Source organism: Pseudophryne corroboree, chromosome 4 (genome assembly GCF_028390025.1).
Source record: "Pseudophryne corroboree isolate aPseCor3 chromosome 4, aPseCor3.hap2, whole genome shotgun sequence".
NCBI lineage: Eukaryota > Metazoa > Chordata > Amphibia > Anura > Myobatrachidae > Pseudophryne > Pseudophryne corroboree.
Window position 1 is genome coordinate 634,260,755 of NC_086447.1, and position 24,968 is coordinate 634,285,722.

Below are 24,968 nucleotides of genomic sequence, written 5' to 3' on the forward strand. Positions count from 1 at the left end.
GAAAAGATTAACATACTGTTGGTAAAGCAGTTGCATCAAATTGATTTTCTGCAATATAGCATGATAATCCATACTGACAGCTCTGGATAGTACCAGCACATTTCTTGCTGGACTTGGTAATGCAAAGAACACAGTAAACAGCTTCACTTTTTCCTCAAAAATCAATAATTGACTATTAAAAACCTAACAGTCTTAAATAAGAACATCAGTAAGCACCACTGGCATAATGGATAAGTCACTGCCCTCCTAAGCCAGGGGGTCCAAGTCCCATATGGGGTGGAAGTCATTACAGCAAGTGTCTCATCACTAGAGTTGATATTTTATCCTTGCTTCAACTGTAAAACAGTCTTGCAGTGTTTAGCTTGTAAAAAATGACCACAGAAGCTAAAATATGACATTAATTATGATAACATTGTTGTTGTTGTTTTTTAAACATTTCTATCACCATGGACAGCTTATTCAAGTGCCATCTGGCATGCATATTCCTTTGTTCCTCATCATTCATCACCAAAAATGATTTTGTTTTTCAATTCTTATGACTGTACTGATTGTATTGCATAAATTCCACATCTAGCATAACCAAGCAATGCTGTAAAGTGCTCCAGTGGCGCAATTGGTCAGCGCGCGGTACTTATAAGACAGTATCTGTTGAGCAATGCCGAGGTTGTGAGTTCAAGCCTCACCTGGCGCATCTTTGTATACTGTGTTTTTTCCTTTTCTTATGTCATTAGTCATTGATTATAAACTGCTACCTTAATATTTAATATGATATTACAAAGGATGGAAGAAAGAAAGAAAAAACACAAACATGATTGTGCATTTAAGTTGTCAGCACACATCTGCTTTGGTTCAAATGCACTGCATATCTTCCTTCAGTCAGCCAACAAAACAGCAATGGAAAAGATTAACATACTGTTGGTAAAGCAGTTGCATCAAATTGATTTTCTGCAATATAGCATGATAATCCATACTGACAGCTCTGGATAGTACCAGCACATTTCTTGCAGGACTTGGTAATGCAAAGAACACAGTAAACAGCTTCAATTTTTTTCAAAAATAAATAATTGACTATTAAAAACCTATCAGTCTTAAATAATGACATCAGTAAGCACCACTGGCATAATGGGTAAGGCACTGTTCTCCTAAGCCAGTGGTTGTGTGTTTAAGTCCCGTCTGAGTTGGAAGTCATTACAGCAAGTGTCTCATCACTAGAGTTGATATTTTATCCTTGCTTCAACTGTAAAACAGTCTTGCAGTGTTTAGCTTGTAAAAAATGACCACAAAAGCTAAAATATGACATTAATTATGATAACAGTGTTGTTCTTGTTGTTTTTTAAACCTTTTCTATCACCGTGGACAGCTTATTCAAATGCCATCTGGCATGCCTGTTCCTTTGTTGCTCATCATTCATCACCAAAAATGATTTTCTTTTTCAATTCTTATGACTGTACTGATTTTATTGAATAAAATCCACATCTAGCATAACCAATTAATACTGCAAAGTGCTCCAGTGGCGCAATTGGTCAGCATGTGGTTCTTATAAAACGGTTTCTGTTGAGCAATGCCGAGGTTGTGAGTTCAAGCCTCACCTGGAGCATCTTTGTATAATGTTTTTTTTTCCTTTTCTTATGTCATTAGTCATTGATTATAAACTGCTACCTTAATATTTAATATGATATTACAAAGGATGGAAGAAAGAAAGAAAAAACACAAACATGATTGTGCATTTAAGTTGTCAGCACACATCTGCTTTGGTTCAAATGCACTGCATATCTTCCTTCAGTCAGACAACAAAACAGCAATGGAAAAGATTAACATACTGTTGGTAAAGCAGTTGCATCAAATTGATTTTCTGCAATATAGCATGATAATCCATACTGACAGCTCTGGATAGTACCAGCACATTTCTTGCAGGACTTGGTAATGCAATGAACACAGTAAACAGCTTCAATTTTTTTCAAAAATAAATAATTGACTATTAAAAACCTATCAGTCTTAAATAAGGACATCAGTAAGCACCACTGGCATAATGGGTCAGGCACTGTTCTCCTAAGCCAGTGGTTGTGGGTTTAAGTCCCGTCTGAGTTGGAAGTCATTACAGCAAATGTCTCATCACTAGAGTTGATATTTTATCCTTGCTTCAACTGTAAAACAGTCTTGCAGTGTTTAGCTTGTAAAAAATGACCACAGAAGCTAAAATATGACATTAATTATGATAACATTGTTTTTGTTGTTTTTTAACCCTTTTCTATCACCGTGGACAGCTTATTCAAGTGCCATCTGGCATGCATGTTCCTTTGTTGCTCATCATTCATCACCAAAAATGATTTTCTTTTTCAATTCTTATGACTGTACTGATTGTATTGCATAAAATCCACATCTAGCATAACCAATCACTGTCGGAAAGTGCTCCAGTGGCGCAATTGGTCAGCGCGCTGTACTTATAAGACAGTATCTGTTGAGCAATGCCGAGGTTGTGAGTTCAAGCCTCACCTGGAGCATTTTTGTATAATGTTTTTTTTCCTTTTCTTATGTCATTAGTCATTGATTATAAACTGCTACCTTAATATTTAATATGATATTACAAAGGATGGAAGAAAGAAAGAAAAAACACAAACATGATTGTGCATTTAAGTTGTCAGCACACATCTGCTTTGGTTCAAATGCACTGTATATCTTCCTTCAGTCAGCCAACAAAACAGCAATGGAAAAGATTAACATACTGTTGGTAAAGCAGTTGCATCAAATTGATTTTCTGCAATATAGCATGATAATCCATACTGACAGCTCTGGATAGTACCAGCACATTTCTTGCTGGACTTGGTAATGCAAAGAACACAGTAAACAGCTTCACTTTTTCCTCAAAAATAAATAATTGACTATTAAAAACCTAACAGTCTTAAATAAGAACATCAGTAAGCACCACTGGCATAATGGATAAGTCACTGCCCTCCTAAGCCAGGGGGTCCAAGTCCCATATGGGGTGGAAGTCATTACAGCAAGTGTCTCATCACTAGAGTTTATATTTTATCCTTGCTTCAACTGTAAAACAGTCTTGCAGTGTTTAGCTTGTAAAAAATGACCACAGAAGCTAAAATATGACATTAATTATGATAACATTGTTGTTGTTGTTTTTTAAACATTTCTATCACCGTGGACAGCTTATTTAAGTGCCATCTGGCATGCATGTTCCTTTGTTCCTCATCATTCATCACCAAAAATGATTTTGTTTTTCAATTCTTATGACTGTACTGATTGTATTGCATAAAATCCACATCTAGCATAACCAATCAATGCTGTAAAGTGCTCCAGTGGCGCAATTGGTCAGCGCGCGGTACTTATAAGACAGTATCTGTTGAGCAATGCCGAGGTTGTGAGTTCAAGCCTCACCTGGCTCATCTTTGTATACTGTGTTTTTTCCTTTTCTTATGTCATTAGTCATTGATTATAAACTGCTACCTTAATATTTAATATGATATTACAAAGGATGGAAGAAAGAAAGAAAAAACACAAACATGATTGTGCATTTAAGTTGTCAGCACACATCTGCTTTGGTTCAAATGCACTGCATATCTTCCTTCAGTCAGCCAACAAAACAGCAATGGAAAAGATTAACATACTGTTGGTAAAGCAGTTGCATCAAATTGATTTTCTGCAATATAGCATGATAATCCATACTGACAGCTCTGGATAGTACCAGCACATTTCTTGCAGGACTTGGTAATGCAAAGAACACAGTAAACAGCTTCAATTTTTTTCAAAAATAAATAATTGACTATTAAAAACCTATCAGTCTTAAATAAGGACATCAGTAAGCACCACTGGCATAATGGGTAAGGCACTGTTCTCCTAAGCCAGTGGTTGTGTGTTTAAGTCCCGTCTGAGTTGGAAGTCATTACAGCAAGTGTCTCATCACTAGAGTTGATATTTTATCCTTGCTTCAACTGTAAAACAGTCTTGCAGTGTTTAGCTTGTAAAAAATGACCACAAAAGCTAAAATATGACATTAATTATGATAACAGTGTTGTTCTTGTTGTTTTTTAAACCTTTTCTATCACTGTGGACAGCTTATTCAAATGCCATCTGGCATGCATGTTCCTTTGTTGCTCATCATTCATCACCAAAAATGATTTTCTTTTTCAATTCTTATGACTGTACTGATTTTATTGAATAAAATCCACATCTAGCATAACCAATTAATACTGCAAAGTTCTCCAGTGGCGCAATTGGTCAGCGCACGGTACTTATAAGACAGTATCTGTTGAGCAATGCCGAGGTTGTGAGTTCAAGCCTCACCTGGTGCATCTTTGTATACTGTGTTTTTTCCTTTTCTTATGTCATTAGTCATTGATTATAAACTGCTACCTTAATATTTAATATGATATTACAAAGGATGGAAGAAAGAAAGAAAAAACACAAACATGATTGTGCATTTAAGTTGTCAGCACACATCTGCTTTGGTCAAATGCACTGCATATCTTCCTTCAGTCAGCCAACAAAACAGCAATGGAAAAGATTAACATACTGTTGGTAAAGCAGTTGCATCAAATTGATTTTCTGCAATATAGCATGATAATCCATACTGACAGCTCTGGATAGTACCAGCACATTTCTTGCTGGACTTGGTAATGCAAAGAACACAGTAAACAGCTTCACTTTTTCCTCAAAAATAAATAATTGACTATTAAAAACCTAACAGTCTTAAATAAGAACATCAGTAAGCACCACTGGCATAATGGATAAGTCACTGCCCTCCTAAGCCAGGGGGTCCAAGTCCCATATGGGGTGGAAGTCATTACAGCAAGTGTCTCATCACTAGAGTTGATATTTTATCCTTGCTTCAACTGTAAAACAGTCTTGCAGTGTTTAGCTTGTAAAAAATGACCACAGAAGCTAAAATATGAAATTAATTATGATAACATTGTTGTTGTTGTTTTTTAAACATTTCTATCACCGTGGACAGCTTATTTAAGTGCCATCTGGCATGCATGTTCCTTTGTTCCTCATCATTCAACACCAAAAATGATTTTGTTTTTCAATTCTTATGACTGTACTGATTGTATTGCATAAAATCCACATCTAGCATAACCAAACAATTCTGTAAAGTGCTCCAGTGGCGCAATTGGTCAGCGCGCGGTACTTATAAGACAGTATCTGTTGAGCAATGCCGAGGTTGTGAGTTCAAGCCTCACCTGGCGCATCTTTGTATACTGTGTTTTTTCCTTTTCTTATGTCATTAGTCATTGATTATAAACTGCTACCTTAATATTTAATATGATATTACAAAGGATGGAAGAAAGAAAGAAAAAACACAAACATGATTGTGCATTTAAGTTGTCAGCACACATCTGCTTTGGTCAAATGCACTGCATATCTTCCTTCAGTCAGCCAACAAAACAGCAATGGAAAAGATTAACATACTGTTGGTAAAGCAGTTGCATCAAATTGATTTTCTGCAATATAGCATGATAATCCATACTGACAGCTCTGGATAGTACCAGCACATTTCTTGCTGGACTTGGTAATGCAAAGAACACAGTAAACAGCTTCACTTTTTCCTCAAAAATAAATAATTGACTATTAAAAACCTAACAGTCTTAAATAAGAACATCAGTAAGCACCACTGGCATAATGGATAAGTCACTGCCCTCCTAAGCCAGGGGGTCCAAGTCCCATATGGGGTGGAAGTCATTACAGCAAGTGTCTCATCACTAGAGTTGATATTTTATCCTTGCTTCAACTGTAAAACAGTCTTGCAGTGTTTAGCTTGTAAAAAATGACCACAGAAGCTAAAATATGAAATTAATTATGATAACATTGTTGTTGTTGTTGTTTTTTAAACATTTCTATCACCGTGGACAGCTTATTTAAGTGCCATCTGGCATGCATGTTCCTTTGTTCCTCATCATTCATCACCAAAAATGATTTTGTTTTTCAATTCTTATGACTGTACTGATTGTATTGCATAAAATCCACATCTAGCATAACCAATCAATACTGTAAAGTGCTCCAGTGGCGCAATTGGTCAGCGCGCGGTACTTATAAGACAGTATCTGTTGAGCAATGCCGAGGTTGTGAGTTCAAGCCTCACCTGGCGCATCTTTGTATACTGTGTTTTTTCCTTTTCTTATGTCATTAGTCATTGATTATAAACTGCTACCTTAATATTTAATATGATATTACAAAGGATGGAAGAAAGAAAGAAAAAACACAAACATGATTGTGCATTTAAGTTGTCAGCACACATCTGCTTTGGTCAAATGCACTGCATATCTTCCTTCAGTCAGCCAACAAAACAGCAATGGAAAAGATTAACATACTGTTGGTAAAGCAGTTGCATCAAATTGATTTTCTGCAATATAGCATGATAATCCATACTGACAGCTCTGGTTAGTACCAGCACATTTCTTGCAGGACTTGGTAATGCAAAGAACACAGTAAACAGCTTCAATTTTTTTCAAAAATAAATAATTGACTATTAAAAACCTATCAGTCTTAAATAAGGACATCAGTAAGCATTACTGGCATAATGGGTAAGGCACTGTTCTCCTAAGCCAGTGGTTGTGTGTTTAAGTCCCGTCTGAGTTGGAAGTCATTACAGCAAGTGTCTCATCACTAGAGTTGATATTTTATCCTTGCTTCAACTGTAAAACAGTCTTGCAGTGTTTAGCTTGTAAAAAATGACCACAAAAGCTAAAATAGGACATTAATTATGATAACAGTGTTGTTCTTGGTGTTTTTTTTAAACCTTTTCTATCACCGTGGACAGCTTATTCAAATGCCATCTGGCATGCATGTTCCTTTGTTGCTCATCATTCATCACCAAAAATGATTTTCTTTTTCAATTCTTATGACTGTACTGATTGTATTGCATAAAATCCACATCTAGCATAACCAATTAATGCTGGAAAGTGCTCCAGTGGCTCAATTGGTCAGCGCGCGGTACTTATAAGACAATATCTGTTGAGCAATGCCGAGGTTGTGAGTTCAAGCCTCACCTGGAGCATCTTTGTATACTGTTTTTTTTCCTTTTCTTATGTCATTAGTCATTGATTATAAACTGCTACCTTAATATTTAATATGATATTACAAAGGATGGAAGAAAGAAAGAAAAAACACAAACATGATTGTGCATTTAAGTTGTCAGCACACATCTGCTTTGGTCAAATGCACTGCATATCTTCCTTCAGTCAGCCAACAAAACAGCAATGGAAAAGATTAACATACTGTTGGTAAAGCAGTTGCATCAAATTGATTTTCTGCAATATAGCATGATAATCCATACTGACAGCTCTGGATAGTACCAGCACATTTCTTGCTGGACTTGGTAATGCAAAGTACACAGTAAACAGCTTCACTTTTTCCTCAAAAATAAATAATTGACTATTAAAAACCTAACAGTCTTAAATAAGAACATCAGTAAGCACCACTGGCATAATGGATAAGTCACTGCCATCCTAAGCCAGGGGGTCCAAGTCCCATATGGGGTGGAAGTCATTACAGCAAGTGTCTCATCACTAGAGTTGATATTTTATCCTTGCTTCAACTGTAAAACAGTCTTGCAGTGTTTAGCTTGTAAAAAATGACCACAGAAGCTAAAATATGACATTAATTATGATAACATTGTTGTTGTTGTTTTTTAAACATTTCTATCACCGTGGACAGCTTATTTAAGTGCCATCTGGCATGCATGTTCCTTTGTTCCTCATCATTCATCACCAAAAATGATTTTGTTTTTCAATTCTTATGACTGTACTGATTGTATTGCATAAAATCCACATCTAGCATAACCAATCAATACTGTAAAGTGCTCCAGTGGCGCAATTGGTCAGCGCGCGGTACTTATAAGACAGTATCTGTTGAGCAATGCCGAGGTTGTGAGTTCAAGCCTCACCTGGCGCATCTTTGTATACTGTGTTTTTTCATTTTCTTATGTCATTAGTCATTGATTATAAACTGCTACCTTAATATTTAATATGATATTACAAAGGATGGAAGAAAGAAAGAAAAAACACAAACATGATTGTGCATTTAAGTTGTCAGCACACATCTGCTTTGGTCAAATGCACTGCATATCTTCCTTCAGTCAGCCAACAAAACAGCAATGGAAAAGATTAACATACTGTTGGTAAAGCAGTTGCATCAAATTGATTTTCTGCAATATAGCATGATAATCCATACTGACAGCTCTGGTTAGTACCAGCACATTTCTTGCAGGACTTGGTAATGCAAAGAACACAGTAAACAGCTTCAATTTTTTTCAAAAATAAATAATTGACTATTAAAAACCTATCAGTCTTAAATAAGGACATCAGTAAGCATTACTGGCATAATGGGTAAGGCACTGTTCTCCTAAGCCAGGGGGTCCAAGTCCCATATGGGGTGGAAGTCATTACAGCAAGTGTCTCATCACTAGAGTTGATATTTTATCCTTGCTTCAACTGTAAAACAGTCTTGCAGTGTTTAGCTTGTAAAAAATGACCACAAAAGCTAAAATATGACATTAATTATAACAGTGTTGTTCTTGTTGTTTTTTAAACCTTTTCTATCACCGTGGACAGCTTATTCAAATGCCATCTGGCATGCATGTTCCTTTGTTGCTCATCATTCATCACCAAAAATTATTTTCTTTTTCAATTCTTATGACTGTACTGATTTTATTGAATAAAATCCACATCTAGCATAACCAATTAATACTGCAAAGTGCTCCAGTGGCGCAATTGGTCAGCACGCGGTACTTATAAGACGGTTTCTGTTGAGCAATGCCGAGGTTGTGAGTTCAAGCCTCACCTGGAGCATCTTTGTATAATGTTTTTTTTTCCTTTTCTTATGTCATTAGTCATTGATTATAAACTGCTACCTTAATATTTAATATGATATTACAAAGGATGGAAGAAAGAAAGAAAAAACACAAACATGATTGTGCATTTAAGTTGTCAGCACACATCTGCTTTGGTTCAAATGCACTGCATATCTTCCTTCAGTCAGCCAACAAAACAGCAATGGAAAAGATTAACATACTGTTGGTAAAGCAGTTGCATCAAATTGATTTTCTGCAATATAGCATGATAATCCATACTGACAGCTCTGGATAGTACCAGCACATTTCTTGCAGGACTTGGTAATGCAAAGAACACAGTAAACAGCTTCAATTTTTTTCAAAAATAAATAATTGACTATTAAAAACCTATCAGTCTTAAATAAGGACATCAGTAAGCACCACTGGCATAATGGGTCAGGCACTGTTCTCCTAAGCCAGTGGTTGTGGGTTTAAGTCCCGTCTGAGTTGGAAGTCATTACAGCAAATGTCTCATCACTAGAGTTGATATTTTATCCTTGCTTCAACTGTACAACAGTCTTGCAGTGTTTAGCTTGTAAAAAATGACCACAGAAGCTAAAATATGACATTAATTATGATAACATTGTTTTTGTTGTTTTTTAAACCTTTTCTATCACCGTGGACAGCTTATTCAAGTGCCATCTGGCATGCATGTTCCTTTGTTGCTCATCATTCATCACCAAAAATGATTTTCTTTTTCAATTCTTATGACTGTACTGATTGTATTGCATAAAATCCACATCTAGCATAACCAATCAATGCTGGAAAGTGCTCCAGTGGCGCAATTGGTCAGCGCTCGGTACTTATAAGACAGTATCTGTTGAGCAATGCTGAGGTTGTGAGTTCAAGCCTCACCTGGAGCATCTTTGTATACTGTTTTTTTTCCTTTTCTTATGTCATTAGTCATTGATTATAAACTGCTACCTTAATATTTAATATGATATTACAAAGGATGGATAAAAGAAAGAAAAAACACAAACATGAGTTTGTATTTAAATGGTCAGCACACATCTGCTTTGGTTCAAATGCACTGCATATCTTCCTTCAGTCAGCCAACAAAACAGCAATGGAAAAGATTAACATACTGTTGGTAAAGCAGTTGCATCAAATTGATTTTCTGCAATATAGCATGATAATCCATACTGACAGCTCTGTACAGTACCAGCACATTTCTTGCTGTACTTGGTAATGCAAAAAATACAGTAAACAGCTTCACTTTTTCCTCAAAAATAAATAATTGACTATTAAAAACCTAAGAGTCTTAAATAAGAACATCAGTAAGCACCACTGGCATAATGGATAAGTCACTGTCTTCCTAAGCCAGGGGTTGTGGGTCCAAGTCCCATCTGGGGTGGAAGTCATTACAGCAAGTGTCTCATAACTAGAGTTGATATTTTATCCTTGCTTCAACTGTAAAACAGTCTTGCAGTGTTTAGCTTGTAAAAAATGACCACAGAATCTAAAATATGACATTTATTATGATATCATTGTTGTTGTTGTTTTTTAAACCTTTTTTATCACCGTGGACAGCTTATTCAAGTGCCATCTGGCATGCCTGTTCCTTTGTTGCTCATCATTCATCACCAAAAATGATTTTCTTTTTCAATTCTTATGACTGTACTGATTGTATTGAATAAAATCCACATCTAGCATAACCAATTAACGCTGCAAAGTGCTCCAGTGGCGCAATTGGTCGGTGCGTGGTACTAATAAGATAGTATTTGTTGAGCAATGCCGAGGTTGTGAGTTCAAGCTTCACCTGGAGCAGCTTTGTTTACTGTTTTTTTTTCCTTTTCTTATGTCATTAGTCATTGATTATAAACTGCTACCTTAATATTTAATATGATATTACAAAGGATGGAAGAAAGAAAGAAAAAACACAAACATGATTGTGCATTTAAGTTGTCAGCACACATCTGCTTTGGTTCAAATGCACTGCCTATCTTCCTTCAGTCAGCCAACAAAACAGCAATGGAAAAGATTAACATACTGTTGGTAAAGCAGTTGCATCAAATTGATTTTCTGCAATATAGCATGATAATCCATACTGACAGCTCTGGATAGTACCAGCACATTTCTTGCTGGACTTGGTAATGCAAAGAACACAGTAAACAGCTTCACTTTTTCCTCAAAAATAAATAATTGACTATTAAAAACCTAACAGTCTTAAATAAGAACATCAGTAAGCACCACTGGCATAATGGATAAGTCACTGTCCTTCTAAGCCAGGGGTTGTGGGTCCAAGTCCCATCTGGGGTGGAAGTCATTACAGCAAGTGTCTCATCACTAGAGTTGATATTTTATCCTTGCTTCAACTGTACAACAGTCTTGCAGTGTTTAGCTTGCAAAAAATGACCACAGAAGCTAAAAAATTACATTTATTATGATAGCATTGTTGTTGTTGTTTTTTTAAACCTTTTCTATCACCGTGGACAGCTTATTCAAGTGCCATCTGGCATGCACGTTCGTTTGTTGCTCATCATTCATCACCAAAAATGATTTTCTTTTTCAATTCTTATGACTGTATTGATTGTATTGAATAAAATCCACATCTAGCATAACCAACTGATGCTGCTAAGTGCTCCAGTGGCGCAATTGGACAGCGTGTGGTATTTATAAGACAGTATCTGTTGAACAATGCCGAGATTGTGAGTTCAAGCCTCACCTGGAGCAGCTTTGTACACTGATTTTTTTCTTTTTCTTATGTCAATAGTCATTGATTATAATCTGCTACCTTAATATTTAATATGGTATTACAAAGGATGGAAGAAAGAAAGAAAAAACACAAACATGATTGTGCATTTAAGTTGTCAGCACACATCTGCTTTGGTTCAAATGCACTGCATATCTTCCTTCAGTTAGCCAACAAAACAGCAATGGAAAAGATTAACATACTGTTGGTAAAGCAGTTGCATCAAATTGATTTTCAGCAATATAGCATGATAATCCATACTGACAGCTCTGGATAGTACCAGCACATTTCTTGCTGGACTTGGTAATGCAAAGAACACAGTAAACAGCTTCACTTTTTCTCAAAAATTAATAATTGACTATTAAATACCTATCAGTCTTAAATAAGAACATCAGTAAGCACCACTGGCATAATGGATAAGTCACTGTCCTCCTAAGCCAGGGGTTGTGGGTCCAAGTCCCATCTGGGGTGGAAGTCATTACAGCAAGTGTCTCATCACTAGAGTTTATATTTTATCCTTGCTTTAACTGTACAACAGTCTTGCAGTGTTTAGCTTGCAAAAAATGACCACAGAAGCTAAAAAATTACATTTATTATGATAACATTATTGTTGTTGTTTTTTTAAACTTTTCTATCACAGTGGACAGCTTATTCAAGTGCCATCTGGCATGCATGTTCCTTTGTTGCTCATCATTAATCACCAAAAATTATTTTCTTTTTCAATTCTTATGACTGTACTGATTGTATTGAATAAAATCCACATCTAGCATAACTAATTTATGCTGCTATGTGCTCCAGTGGCGGAATTGGTCAGTGTTCAGTACTAATAAGACAGTGTCTGTTGAGCAATGCCGATGTTGCAAATTCAAGCAAGCCTCACTTGGAGCAGCTTTGTTTACTGTTTTTTTTTCTTTTTCTTATGTCAATAGTCATTGATTATAATCTGCTACCTTAATATTTAATATGATATTACAAAGGATGGAAGAAAGAAAGAAAAAACACAAACATGATTGTGCATTTAAGTTGTCAGCACACATCTGCTTTGGTTCAAATGCACTGCATATCTTCCTTCAGTCAGCCAACAAAACAGCAATGGAAAAGATTAACATACTGTTGGTAAAGCAGTTGCATCAAATTGATTTTCTGCAATATAGCATGATAATCCATACTGACAGCTCTGGATAGTACCAGCACATTTCTTGCTGGACTTGGTAATGCAAAGAACACAGTAAACAGCTTCACTTTTTCCTCAAAAATAAATAATTGACTATTAAAAACCTAACAGTCTTAAATAAGAACATCAGTAAGCACCACTGGCATAATGGATAAGTCACTGTCCTCCTAAGCCAGGGGTTGTGGGTCCAAGTCCCATCTGGGGTGGAAGTAATTACAGCAAGTGTCTCATCACTAGAGTTGATATTTTATCCTTGCTTCAACTGTACAACAGTCTTGCAGTGTTTAGCTTTTAAAAAATGACCACAGAAGCCAAAAAAATGACATTTATTATGATAGCATTGTTGTTGTTTTTTTTAAACCTTTTCTATCACAGTGGACAGCTTATTCAAGTGCCATCTGGCCTGCACGTTCGTTTGTTGCTCATCATTCATCACCAAAAATTATTTTCTTTTTCAATTCTTATGACTACTGATTGTATTGAATAAAATCCACATCTAGCATAACCAACTGATGCTGCTAAGTGCTCCAGTGGCGCAATTGATCAGCGCGCGGTACTTATAAGACAGTATCTGTTGAACAATGCCGAAGTTGTGAGTTCAAGCCTCACCTGGAGCAGCTTTGCTCACTGATTTTTTTTTCTTTTACTTATGTCAATAGTCATTGATTATAATCTGCTACCTTAATATTTAATATGGTAATACAAAGGATGGAAGAAAGAAAGAAAAAACACAAACATGATTGTGCATTTAAGTTGTCAGCACACATCTGCTTTGGTTCAAATGCACTGCATATCTTCCTTCAGTCAGCCAACAAAACAGCAATGGAAAAGATTAACATACTGTTGGTAAAGCAGTTGCATCAAATTGATTTTCTGCAATATAGCATGATAATCCATACTGACAGCTCTGGATAGTACCAGCACATTTCTTGCTGGACTTGGTAATGCAAAGAACACAGTAAACAGCTTCACTTATTCTCAAAAATAACTAATTGACTATTAAAAACCTAACAGTCTTAAATAAGAACATCAGTAAGCACCACTGGCATAATGGATAAGTCACTGTCCTCCTAAGCCAGGGGTTGTGGGTCCAAGTCCCATCTGGGGTGGAAGTCATTACAGCAAGTGTCTCATCACTAGAGTTGATATTTTATCCTTGCTTCAACTGTAAAACAGTCTTGCAGTGTTTAGCTTGTAAAAAATGACCACAGAAGCTAAAATATGACATTTATTATGATAACATTGTTGTTGTTTTTTTTAAACCTTTTCTATCACTGTGGACAGCTTATTCAAGTGCCATCTGGCATGCCTGTTCCTTTGTTGTTCATCATTCATCACCAAAAATTAATTTCTTTTTCAATTCTTATGACTGTACTGATTGTATTGAATAAAATCCACATCTAGCATAACCAATTAATGCTGCAAAGTGCTAAGGTGGCTCAATTGATCAGCATGTGGTACTTATAAGACAGTATCTGTTGAGCAATGCCGAGGTTGTGAGTTCCAGCCTCACCTGGAGCAGCTTTGTGTTTTTTTTTCTTCCTTTTCTTATGTCATTAGTCATTGATTATAAACTGCTACCTTAATATTTAATATGATATTACAAAGGATGGAAGAAAGAAAGAAAAAACACAAACATGATTGTGCATTTAAGTTGTCAGCACACATCTGCTTTGGTTCAAATGCACTGCATATCTTCCTTCAGCCAGCCAACAGTATCTGTTGAGCAATGCCGAGGTTGTGAGTTCAAGCCTCACCTAGAGTAGCTTTGTTTACAGTTTTTTTCTTTTTCTTATGTCAATAGTCATTGATTATAATCTGCTACCTTAATATTTAATATGATATTACAAAGGATGGAAGAAAGAAAGAAAAAACACAAACATGAGTTTGTATTTAAATTGTCAGCACACATCTGCTTCGGTTCAAATGCACTGCATATCTTCCTTCAGTCAGCCAACAAAACAGCAATGGAAAAGATTAACATACTGTTGGTAAAGCAGTTGCATCAAATTGATTTTCTGCAATATAGCATGATAATCCATACTGACAGCTCTGGATAGTACCAGCACATTTCTTGCTGGACTTGGTAATGCAAAGAACACAGTAAACAACTTCACTTTTTCTCAAAAAATAGGATTTTAGTACTTACCAGGTAAATCCTTTTCTTTGAATCCATAGGGGGCACTGGAGTACTCTTGGGATATGGACGGCTTAGCAGAAACAAAGGCACTGAATATTTAAATTTAGAACTCTCCACCCCTCCATATCCCAGAGTACCTCAGTGTACGACCTCAGTGTTTTTTACTGAGCCGAACAGGAACTATAGAGAGGTTGACAATGGAGAATTCCTATAACATAACGGACAACAACGAAGTTGACTCATAACGTTACTGACAACTAAACAGTTGACACCATAACCGATAAACCTTTATAATTTGAACCAATCGGTGAAAATGTGTTACCATAAGCTCCTCTGAGCTTAATACAACCCAGGTAAAACTGCTCTGGGTGGGCGTCCAGTGCCCCCTATGGATTCAAAGAAAAGGATTTACCTGGTAAGTACCAGAATCCTATTTTCTTTTTCATCCACTAGGGGTCACTGGAGTACTCTTGGGACGTACCAAAGCTTCCCTCGTGGGCGGGAGAGCTGTTTGACACCTGTAACAGTAGGCGGCCAAAGCTAGATGCTGATGCCGCAACCGTTTCAAACTTGTAAACGCGCACAAACGTGTTATTAAACGCGTCGTAGAAGCTCCACGACCAGCTGGTCATGACGTTCCCACAGAACCTGTGGGATGAGCTATTACTGACGTAGGCGACTGTAACTTAGCCTTAAGGTAAGCCTGACGTGTAGTCAGTTTTATCCAACTGGATAATGTCTGCTGAGAAGCTGGCTAACCCCACTTGGCAGCATCATAGAGAACAAACAACGTATCCGTATTACGAACTGTAGACGTTCGGGACATATAAACGCATAATGCGCGTACCACATTCAGAATTCTAGAATGTGCTGTCAACACAGGAACCACTATTGGTTTATTGATGTGAAAAAATGACACTAGCTTTGGTAAGAAATCGGAATTCGTCCGAAGTTCCGCTCTGTCATCAGGAAACCCAAATACGGTGGCTTGCAATACAAGGCACCCAAATTTGAAAAACGCCTTGCCGAAGCTAAGGCTAGAAGAAAAAACGTTTTCCAAGTGAGAAACTTAATCCCCACTTGTTGTAAGGGTTCAAAATATGAAGACTGTAAGAAATCTGAACCCAGCTTCAAGTCGCATGGCGCTGTAGGTGGGATAAATGGAGGCTGCACTCTGAGGACACCCTGTAGAAAGGTGTGTACCGACGGCAATAGATCCAATCGTCATTGAAAATAAATTGACAACACAGATACCTGCACCCTCAGTGTAGATAAACGCAGTTCTCCATCCCACCCCATCTGTAAAATAACAGAATACGGATAACTTGAAAGATGATGTCGGAAACTTCCGAGCTTCACACCAACCTATATAGGCACGCCAAATTCTGTAATAATGAGCTGCCGTAACCGGCTTCCTAGCTCGTAACATGGTTGGTATAACCGATACTGTAATGCCCTCTCTCTTTTCTTAAGAGGGCGGTCTCAACAACCACCCCGTCAACCGCAGCCGCGGTAAATAGGTAAATAGGGGTAAAATAACTGTCCCTGTTATAACAGGTTGGACGTAGTATGAGCGGCCAAGGATCGTGTGCGAGTATTCCTTGGAGATTCGAGAAGCAAGCTCTCCGAAACCCATGAGATATCACTAGTATGACTGTGACGAACTGTCTTATGATCCGTTTTAGCAACGGAGAGAGCAGCGGAAAACGGTGGACCCAGATACACGAGGCTGTACGACCACGCGAATGTGAGAGCCTCCACCGCCACTGCCCTTGGGATCTGTTGTTCTGTACACATACTGAGCGTTTGTAATTGTGGCGAGATGCCATCATGTCCACCTGAGGGTAACCCCACCTGTGGACCCACATGTGAAACACCTCTGGATTTAATGCCCAGTCTCCTGGATGAAAATCCCGACGGCTGAGATCATCTGTCTAACAGATGTTTACTCCCGGAATGAACCCAGTCGACAATATCACCTTGTGGTATTCTGGGCAGTTGAGGATTCGAGCTACCTCCCGCATTGCCATGCGGCTTCTCGGTCCTCCCTGGTTGTTGTGTATGCAACTCCCGTTGCGTTGTCTGACTGCACTTGGACAGACTGAAAGCGAAGCATGTAGTGCATTGTAAATTGCACGGAGTTCCAGGACATTTATAGACAGCAATCTGTCGTGATCCGTTTTAGAACCCCTGTCGCTGACCTTTTTAAACTACAACTCCTCAACCTCTGAGACTCTCGCCCAGAGTAGAGACACCCTCGCCCCCCTGTGGGAAACGCGAGTGAAACCCGCCGAACTGAAGTGCTTCGAAAACACATCATTGTTCCTAATAGGCTAATACACCAATGTAGCGCTAGTGTGCGTGGCTTTTGCACTAATTGTACCAGATGGTATAATCTGTTCTTTCTGGTGTAGTAGGTAAATCTTTGATTTACCGTATCTGTAATCATACCTAGGAATTGAAGTCGTTCAGACGGAATTAAATGCGATTGTTTTTGAACTTGACACTGCAACCGTGGTGTACGTTAGCAGCGCAAGTAAGAGGATCCTCTGTTGAGACAGAGCTCTTATGAGCAGATCGTCTAAGTATGGAACGATAGTCACTGCCAGGGCTCTGAGATGAGCTATCATCACCAACATCACTTTGGTGAATACCCGAGGCGCTGACAAGAGGCCAAACGGTAGAACCTGAAACGGTTAATGGTTGTGGCGTATTGCAAAACGCAAGAACCTGTGATGTGGTGACCAAACCGGAATGGGTAAATACGCATCCTGAAGATCAAGCGCAATCATGCAATCTTGTGGCTCCAAATATGCAAATACTAACCGCAGAAAATCCATTTTCAAACTGTAGTAAGTGACTTGCTGATTGAGACTGCGACGGAGCCCTCCGGCTTCGGTACCCCAAACAGAGGGAAATAAATAACCCTGACTCTGTTGGTGTACCAGGCCTGGAAATAAAAACAGCTGAAACCAGCAGAGACTGAATGGCAACCTGCCAAAACGCCTAATTTCGTCCGACAGAGGCAGTCTTGTCTTTTGACCTTTAAATGGCGGATACATCCATGAGTGGATGTCTGGAAACCCGGCAAATGTAACGTGTAAAGGCGCGCTTCCACAATTGGAAATTCGATATGGCCTAAGAGGCCGTCAAGCCACTGGCTTGTTGACTTTAGCGCCCTGGCGTTACAAGTCGTGACTGTTTTTGTACCCCAGCCTTGAAAAGACTCAAGTCTAAAGGCTTTAAAGGCCGGACCAAAGTATTTCCGTTTTGATACCGGAGGAGGCAATGGCTAGACATTTACCCCCCCCCCCCGCCTTGGCCTGAATATCAAATTTAGGACCAAACAACTTCTGGCCTTGTCGTGCTGAAACTAGCGACGATGAAAAGCGAGAATCGAGGTAACAGGCGTCAGCAGAAGCTTTACAGAGATACTCTGCAGCTTCTCATTAACGATAAGTCTAAAGTGATCGTCATTGTTTCCATACATAGAGCGCCTAGTGACCCAAATGTATCTTGGGTCTTTATAATGTTTGACACAGACGAATTCACCAATGGCGGATTCTCCCATTTAGATGTGGAAACGGGTAAATAGAGTAAATCTTAGTCAGATATTCTAAATAAGAAACTCATTGAAGATCTGTCGTTTATTAAATTCGACGGATTAGATGTTAGAGTCCCCTTAGTCTCTGTAAACATTGAGACATTGACTCACTGGTCATTAGCAATGTATGGTTGTCAAAACCCGCACTACCTGACTGCTGGTTTAATGTGCCCTTCTCACTCGTAGTTATCGCTGTGAGGTTTGACATAGAATTGTCAGACTGCATTAAATTATAAGACCAGTTAAATTAACAGGGAAGTTGGACCTTTGTAAAGGCTGAGACTCCTCCATTAGAGCTGGCGGAGTAACTTCCGAGACTCCGATCATACCGCTCCTGTCGAGCGGAGTCAATTTGAATTGCCAATGCTTAACATAGGATCTGGGACTGACCCGGCTTCCGGAGTGGAAACCTACAAAACAACTGAATCTGTGGTAGATTTATGTACAGACATTGTAGTAAACCTTATATTTAGTCTGTGTTGGAGCCTTACCCCTTATACAGACAGACACCACAATAGCCAAAGAATAGACACTTGCACGACTCAGTAAAATCTTTACTTAAGGTGCGTAATATATATATATATTTATGGGCGAAATACAGTTCACATGGGCAGCCTATGTGAAACCTGAACCAAAATTCCCACTAACACCCCTGCGCCTCCGGTGGCGTAGAGATGTAGGGCAGGAATGTTCTGGAATTACCACTGGAAGAAACAGGAAACATGATTAAAATGGCCCCCATGTGCTTACACTGATACTCACTGGACAGGTTACAATACCTGCTGCAGTTAATATAGGCTCATAGATTATTATACAGTAATAATCACAGTCTAGTACACACTGATAATCACAGTCTAGTATACACTGATAATCACATGCAGGTTACAATACAATCACAGGCAGGTCACCTTTAATATAAGCTCTGCCTGCAGTTAATTTTGTATTAATATCTTCTATAGATATGGCAGCCTGTTAATATTAATATCTTTTATAGATATGGCAGCCTGTTAATATTAATATCTTCTATAGATATGGCAGCCTGTTAACATATATATAGGCTCAACAGCCTATTATACCGTGTTTTTCCCCTTGCAGCATTAATACCTTCTGGCAGCTGCAGCCATGCTGTAATCAGCCAGGTCCCCCCCCCCCCCCCCTTCCCTGTACTCCCTGTAGCGCTTTGTCTCAGCGCGGAGCCAGGAAGCTCATTGCAGGGAGGCAAGGGACACATAGTTCAGAGCAGCTGAGGTCGGCTGGCCGGAGCGCGGCGTCGCTATCGGAGCGGCAGACGGAGTGCTGGACGGAGCTCTGGACGGAGCGGCTGGGGCGGCTATCACGGCAGTGAGCGGTCGGCTTTACCCACGGACCCCACACAGCGGGGCGGCAGCCTGCGCTGACCGCCCCGTTTCCCCAGCATACCTTTTGTAGGGAGGTCTGCGACGCTTTCCGGTCATGGCTGCGACGGGGCTTATATCTGTAAGCTCCGTCCAGCTCCTCAGGTCATGGCTGCGACGGGGCTTCTATGTGTAAGCTCCGTCCAGCTGTTGCAGGAGACAGTGGGCTGCCTGTGGCTGTGAGGGTGCTCTTTGTGAGGACCGACACGCCATGCGCTGCCCGTGCAGCGGCACTATCCCGGACCCATGTTTTTCCAGAAACTGGGAAGGGATGTGCTAAGTGTAAAAAGTAAAAAGTAAAAATGAAAAATTAATAAAATCTTCCACCAAGTGTGGGAAGTTCCCACAAGCCTTGTTATTGCTGTGAGCAAGGAAAAAACACTGAGGTCGTACACTGAGGTACTCTGGGATATGGAGGGGTGGAGAGTTCTAAATTTAAATATTCAGTGCCTTTGTTTCTGCTAAGCCGTCCATATCCCAAGAGTACTCCAGTGACCCCTAGTGGATGAAAAAGAAATAAATAATTGACTATTAAAAACCTAACAGTCTTAAGTATGAACATCAGTAAGCACCACTGGCATAATGGATAAGTCACTGTCCTCCTAAGCCAGGGGTTGTGGGTCCTAGTCCCATCTGGGGTGGAAGTCATTACAGCAAGTGTCTCAACACTAGAGTTGATATTTTATCCTTGCTTCAACTGTACAACAGTCTTGCAGTGTTTAGCTTGTAAAAAATGACCACAGAAGCTAATAAATGACATTTATTATGATAACATTGTTGTTGTTGTTGTTGTTGTTGTTGTTGTTGTTGTTGTTGTTGTTTTAAACTTTTCTATCACAGTGGACAGCTTATTCAAGTGCCATCTGGCATGCATGTTCCTTTGTTGCTCATCATTAATCACCAAAAAGTATTTTCTTTTTCAATTCTTATGACTGTACTGATTGTATTGAATAAAATCCACATCTAGCATAACTAATTTATGCTGCTATGTGCTCCAGTGGCGGAATTGGTCAGTGTTCAGTACTAATAAGACAGTGTCTGTTGAGCAATGCCGATGTTGCAAATTCAAGCAAGCCTCACTTGGAGCAGCTTTGTTTACTGTTTTTTTTTTTCTTTTTCTTATGTCAATAGTCATTGATTATAATCTGCTACCTTAATATTTAATATGATATTACAAAGGATGGAAGAAAGAAAGAAAAAACACAAACATGATTGTGCATTTAAGTTGTCAGCACACATCTGCTTTGGTTCAGATGCACTGCATATCTTCCTTCAGTCAGCCAACAAAACAGCAATGGAAAAGATTAACATACTGTTGGTAAAGCAGTTGCATCAAATTGATTTTCTGCAATATAGCATGATAATCCATACTGACAGCTCTGGATAGTACCAGCACATTTCTTGTTGGGATTGGTAATGCAAAGAACACAGTAAACAGCTTCACTTTTTCCTCAAAAATAAATAATTGACTATTAAAAACCTAACAGTCTTAAATAAGAACATCAGTAAGCACCACTGGCATAATGGATAAGTCACTGTCCTCCTAAGCCAGGGGTTGTGGGTCCAAGTCCCATCTGGGGTGGAAGTAATTACAGCAAGTGTCTCATCACTAGAGTTGATATTTTATCCTTGCTTCAACTGTACAACAGTCTTGCAGTGTTTAGCTTGTAAAAAATGACCACAGAAGCTAAAAAATGACATTTATTATGATAGCATTGTTGTTGTTTTTTTTAAACCTTTTCTATCACAGTGGACAGCTTATTCAAGTGCCATCTGGCCTGCACGTTCGTTTGTTGCTCATCATTCATCACCAAAAATGATTTTCTTTTTCAATTCTTATGACTACTGATTGTATTGAATAAAATCCACATCTAGCATAACCAACTGATGCTGCTAAGTGCTCCAGTGGCGCAATTGGTCAGCGCATGGTACTTATAAGACAGTATCTGTTGAACAATGCCGAGGTTGTGAGTTCAAGCCTCACCTGGAGCAGCTTTACTCACTGATTTTTTTTCTTTTTCTTATGTCAATAGTCATTGATTATAATCTGCTACCTTAATATTTAATATGGTATTACAAAGGATGGAAGAAAGAAAGAAAGAAAAAACACAAACATGATTGTGCATTTAAGTTGTCAGCACACATCTGCTTTGGTTCAAATGCACTGCATATCTTCCTTCAGTCAGCCAACAAAACAGCAATGGAAAAGATTAACATACTGTTGGTAAAGCAGTTGCATCAAATTGATTTTCTGCAATATAGCATGATAATCCATACTGACAGCTCTGGATAGTACCAGCACATTTCTTGCTGGACTTGGTAATGCAAAAAACACAGTAAACAGCTTCACTTTTTCCTCAAAAATAAATAATTGACTATTAAAAACCTAACAGTCTTAAATAAGAACATCAGTAAGCACCACTGGCATAATGGATAAGTCACTGTCCTCCTAAGCCAGGGGTTGTGGGTCCAAGTCCCATCTGGGGTGGAAGTCATTACAGCAAGTGTCTCATCACTAGAATTGATATTTTATCCTTGCTTCAACTGTACAACAGTCTTGCAGTGTTTAGCTTGCAAAAAATGACCACAGAAGCTAAAAAATTACATTTATTATGATAATATTGTTGTTGTTGTTTTTTAAACCTTTTCTATCACCGTGGACAGCTTATTCAAGTGCCATCTGGCATGCACGTTCGTTTGTTGCTCATCATTCATCACCAAAAATGATTTTCTTTTTCAATTCTTATGACTACTGATTGTATTGAATAAAATCCACATCTAGCACAACCAACTGATGCTGCTAAGTGCTCCAGTGGCGCAATTGGTCAGCGCGTGGTATTTATAAGACAGTATCTGTTGAACAATGCCGAGGTTGTGAGTTCAAGCCTCACCTGGAGCAGCTTTGTACACTGATTTTTTTCTTTTTCTTATGTCAATAGTCATTGATTATAATCTGCTACCTTAATATTTAATATGGTATTACAAAGGATGGAAGAAAGAAAGAAAAAAACACAAACATAATTGTGCATTTAAGTTGTCAGCACACATCTGCTTTGGTTCAAATGCACTGCATATCTTCCTTCAGTCAGCCAACAAAACAGCAATAGAAAAGATTAACATACTGTTGGTAAAGCAGTTGCATCAAATTGATTTTCTGCAATATAGCACGATAATCCATACTGACAGCTCTGGATAGTACCAGCACATTTCTTGCTGGACTTGGTAATGCAAAGAACACAGTAAACAGCTTCACTTTTTCTCAAAAATAAATAATTGACTATTAAAAACCTATCAGTCTTAAATAAGAGCATCAGTAAGCACCACTGGCATAATGGATAAGTCACTGTCCTCCTAAGCCAGGGGTTGTGGGTCCAAGTCCCATCTGGGGTGGAAGTCATTACAGCAAGTGTCTCATCACTAGAGTTGATATTTTATCCTTGCTTCAACTGTACAACAGTCTTGCAGTGTTTAGCTTGTAAAAAATGACCACAGAAGCTAAAAAATGACATTTATTATGATAGCATTGTTGTTGTTTTTTTTAAACCTTTTCTATCACAGTGGACAGCTTATTCAAGTGCCATCTGGCCTGCACGTTCGTTTGTTGCTCATCATTCATCACCAAAAATTATTTTCTTTTTCAATTCTTATGACTACTGATTGTATTGAATAAAATCCACATCTAGCATAACCAACTGATGCTGCTAAGTGCTCCAGTGGCGCAATTGGTCAGCACGTGGTACTTATAAGACAGTAGCTGTTGAACAATGCTGAGGTTGTGAGTTCTAGCCTCACTTGGAGCAGCTTTACTCACTGATTTTTTTTCTTTTTCTTATGTCAATAGTCATTGATTATAATCTGCTACCTTAATATTTAATATGGTATTACAAAGGATGGAAGAAAGAAAGAAAAAACACAAACATGATTGTGCATTTAAGTTGTCAGCACACATCTGCTTTGGTTCAAATGCACTGCATATCTTCCTTCAGTCAGCCAACAAAACAGCAATAGAAAAGATTAACATACTGTTGGTAAAGCAGTTGCATCAAATTGATTTTCTGCAATATAGCACGATAATCCATACTGACAGCTCTGGATAGTACCAGCACATTTCTTGCTGGACTTGGTAATGAAAAGAACACAGTAAACAGCTTCACTTTTTCTCAAAAATAAATAATTGACTATTAAAAACCTATCAGTCTTAAATAAGAGCATCAGTAAGCACCACTGGCATAATGGATAAGTCACTGTCCTCCTAAGCCAGGGGTTGTGGGTCCAAGTCCCATCTGGGGTGGAAGTCATTACAGCAAGTGTCTCATCACTAGAGTTGATATTTTATCCTTGCTTCAACTGTACAACAGTCTTGCAGTGTTTAGCTTGTAAAAAATGACCACAGAAGCTACAATATGACATTTATTATGATAACATTATTGTTGTTGTTTTTTTAAACTTTTCTATCACAGTGGACAGCTTATTCAAGTGCCATCTGGCATGCATGTTCCTTTGTTGCTCATCATTAATCACCAAAAATTATTTTCTTTTTCAATTCTTATGACTGTACTGAGTGTATTGAATAAAATCCACATCTAGCATAACTAATTTATGCTGCTATGTGCTCCAGTGGCGGAATTGGTCAGTGTTCAGTACTAATAAGACAGTGTCTGTTGAGCAATGCCGATGTTGCAAATTCAAGCAAGCCTCACTTGGAGCAGCTTTGTTTACTGTTTTTTTTTTCTTTTTCTTATGTCAATAGTCATTGATTATAATCTGCTACCTTAATATTTAATATGATATTACAAAGGATGGAAGAAAGAAAGAAAAAACACAAACATGATTGTGCATTTAAGTTGTCAGCACACATCTGCTTTGGTTCAAATGCACTGCATATCTTCCTTCAGTCAGCCAACAAAACAGCAATGGAAAAGATTAACATACTGTTGGTAAAGCAGTTGCATCAAATTGATTTTCTGCAATATAGCATGATAATCCATACTGACAGCTCTGGATAGTACCAGCACATTTCTTGCTGGACTTGGTAATGCAAAGAACACAGTAAACAGCTTCACTTTTTCCTCAAAAATAAATAATTGACTATTAAAAACCTAACAGTCTTAAATAAGAACATCAG

General features: G+C 38.3%; 6 non-coding genes across 6 annotated transcripts; all 6 read left to right on the forward strand.

Annotated features, from left to right (window-relative positions):
• The first annotated feature begins 2,408 nt into the window (after positions 1 to 2,408).
• Positions 2,409 to 2,501, forward strand: TRNAI-UAU (transfer RNA isoleucine (anticodon UAU)). The gene is given in 2 exon segments: positions 2,409 to 2,446; positions 2,466 to 2,501. It is a non-coding gene; the product is annotated as a tRNA-Ile (tRNA).
• Positions 2,502 to 6,913: 4,412 nt separating this feature from the next.
• TRNAI-UAU (transfer RNA isoleucine (anticodon UAU)) lies at positions 6,914 to 7,006 on the forward strand. Its single transcript is given in 2 exon segments — positions 6,914 to 6,951; positions 6,971 to 7,006. It is a non-coding gene; the product is annotated as a tRNA-Ile (tRNA).
• A 1,699-nt stretch (positions 7,007 to 8,705) lies between these two features.
• On the forward strand, positions 8,706 to 8,798 carry TRNAI-UAU (transfer RNA isoleucine (anticodon UAU)). The gene is given in 2 exon segments: positions 8,706 to 8,743; positions 8,763 to 8,798. It is a non-coding gene; the product is annotated as a tRNA-Ile (tRNA).
• An 811-nt stretch (positions 8,799 to 9,609) lies between these two features.
• Positions 9,610 to 9,702, forward strand: TRNAI-UAU (transfer RNA isoleucine (anticodon UAU)). Its single transcript is given in 2 exon segments — positions 9,610 to 9,647; positions 9,667 to 9,702. It is a non-coding gene; the product is annotated as a tRNA-Ile (tRNA).
• Positions 9,703 to 21,742: 12,040 nt separating this feature from the next.
• Positions 21,743 to 21,835, forward strand: TRNAI-UAU (transfer RNA isoleucine (anticodon UAU)). The gene is given in 2 exon segments: positions 21,743 to 21,780; positions 21,800 to 21,835. It is a non-coding gene; the product is annotated as a tRNA-Ile (tRNA).
• Positions 21,836 to 22,649: 814 nt separating this feature from the next.
• TRNAI-UAU (transfer RNA isoleucine (anticodon UAU)) lies at positions 22,650 to 22,742 on the forward strand. The gene is given in 2 exon segments: positions 22,650 to 22,687; positions 22,707 to 22,742. It is a non-coding gene; the product is annotated as a tRNA-Ile (tRNA).
• Positions 22,743 to 24,968: the final 2,226 nt, after the last annotated feature.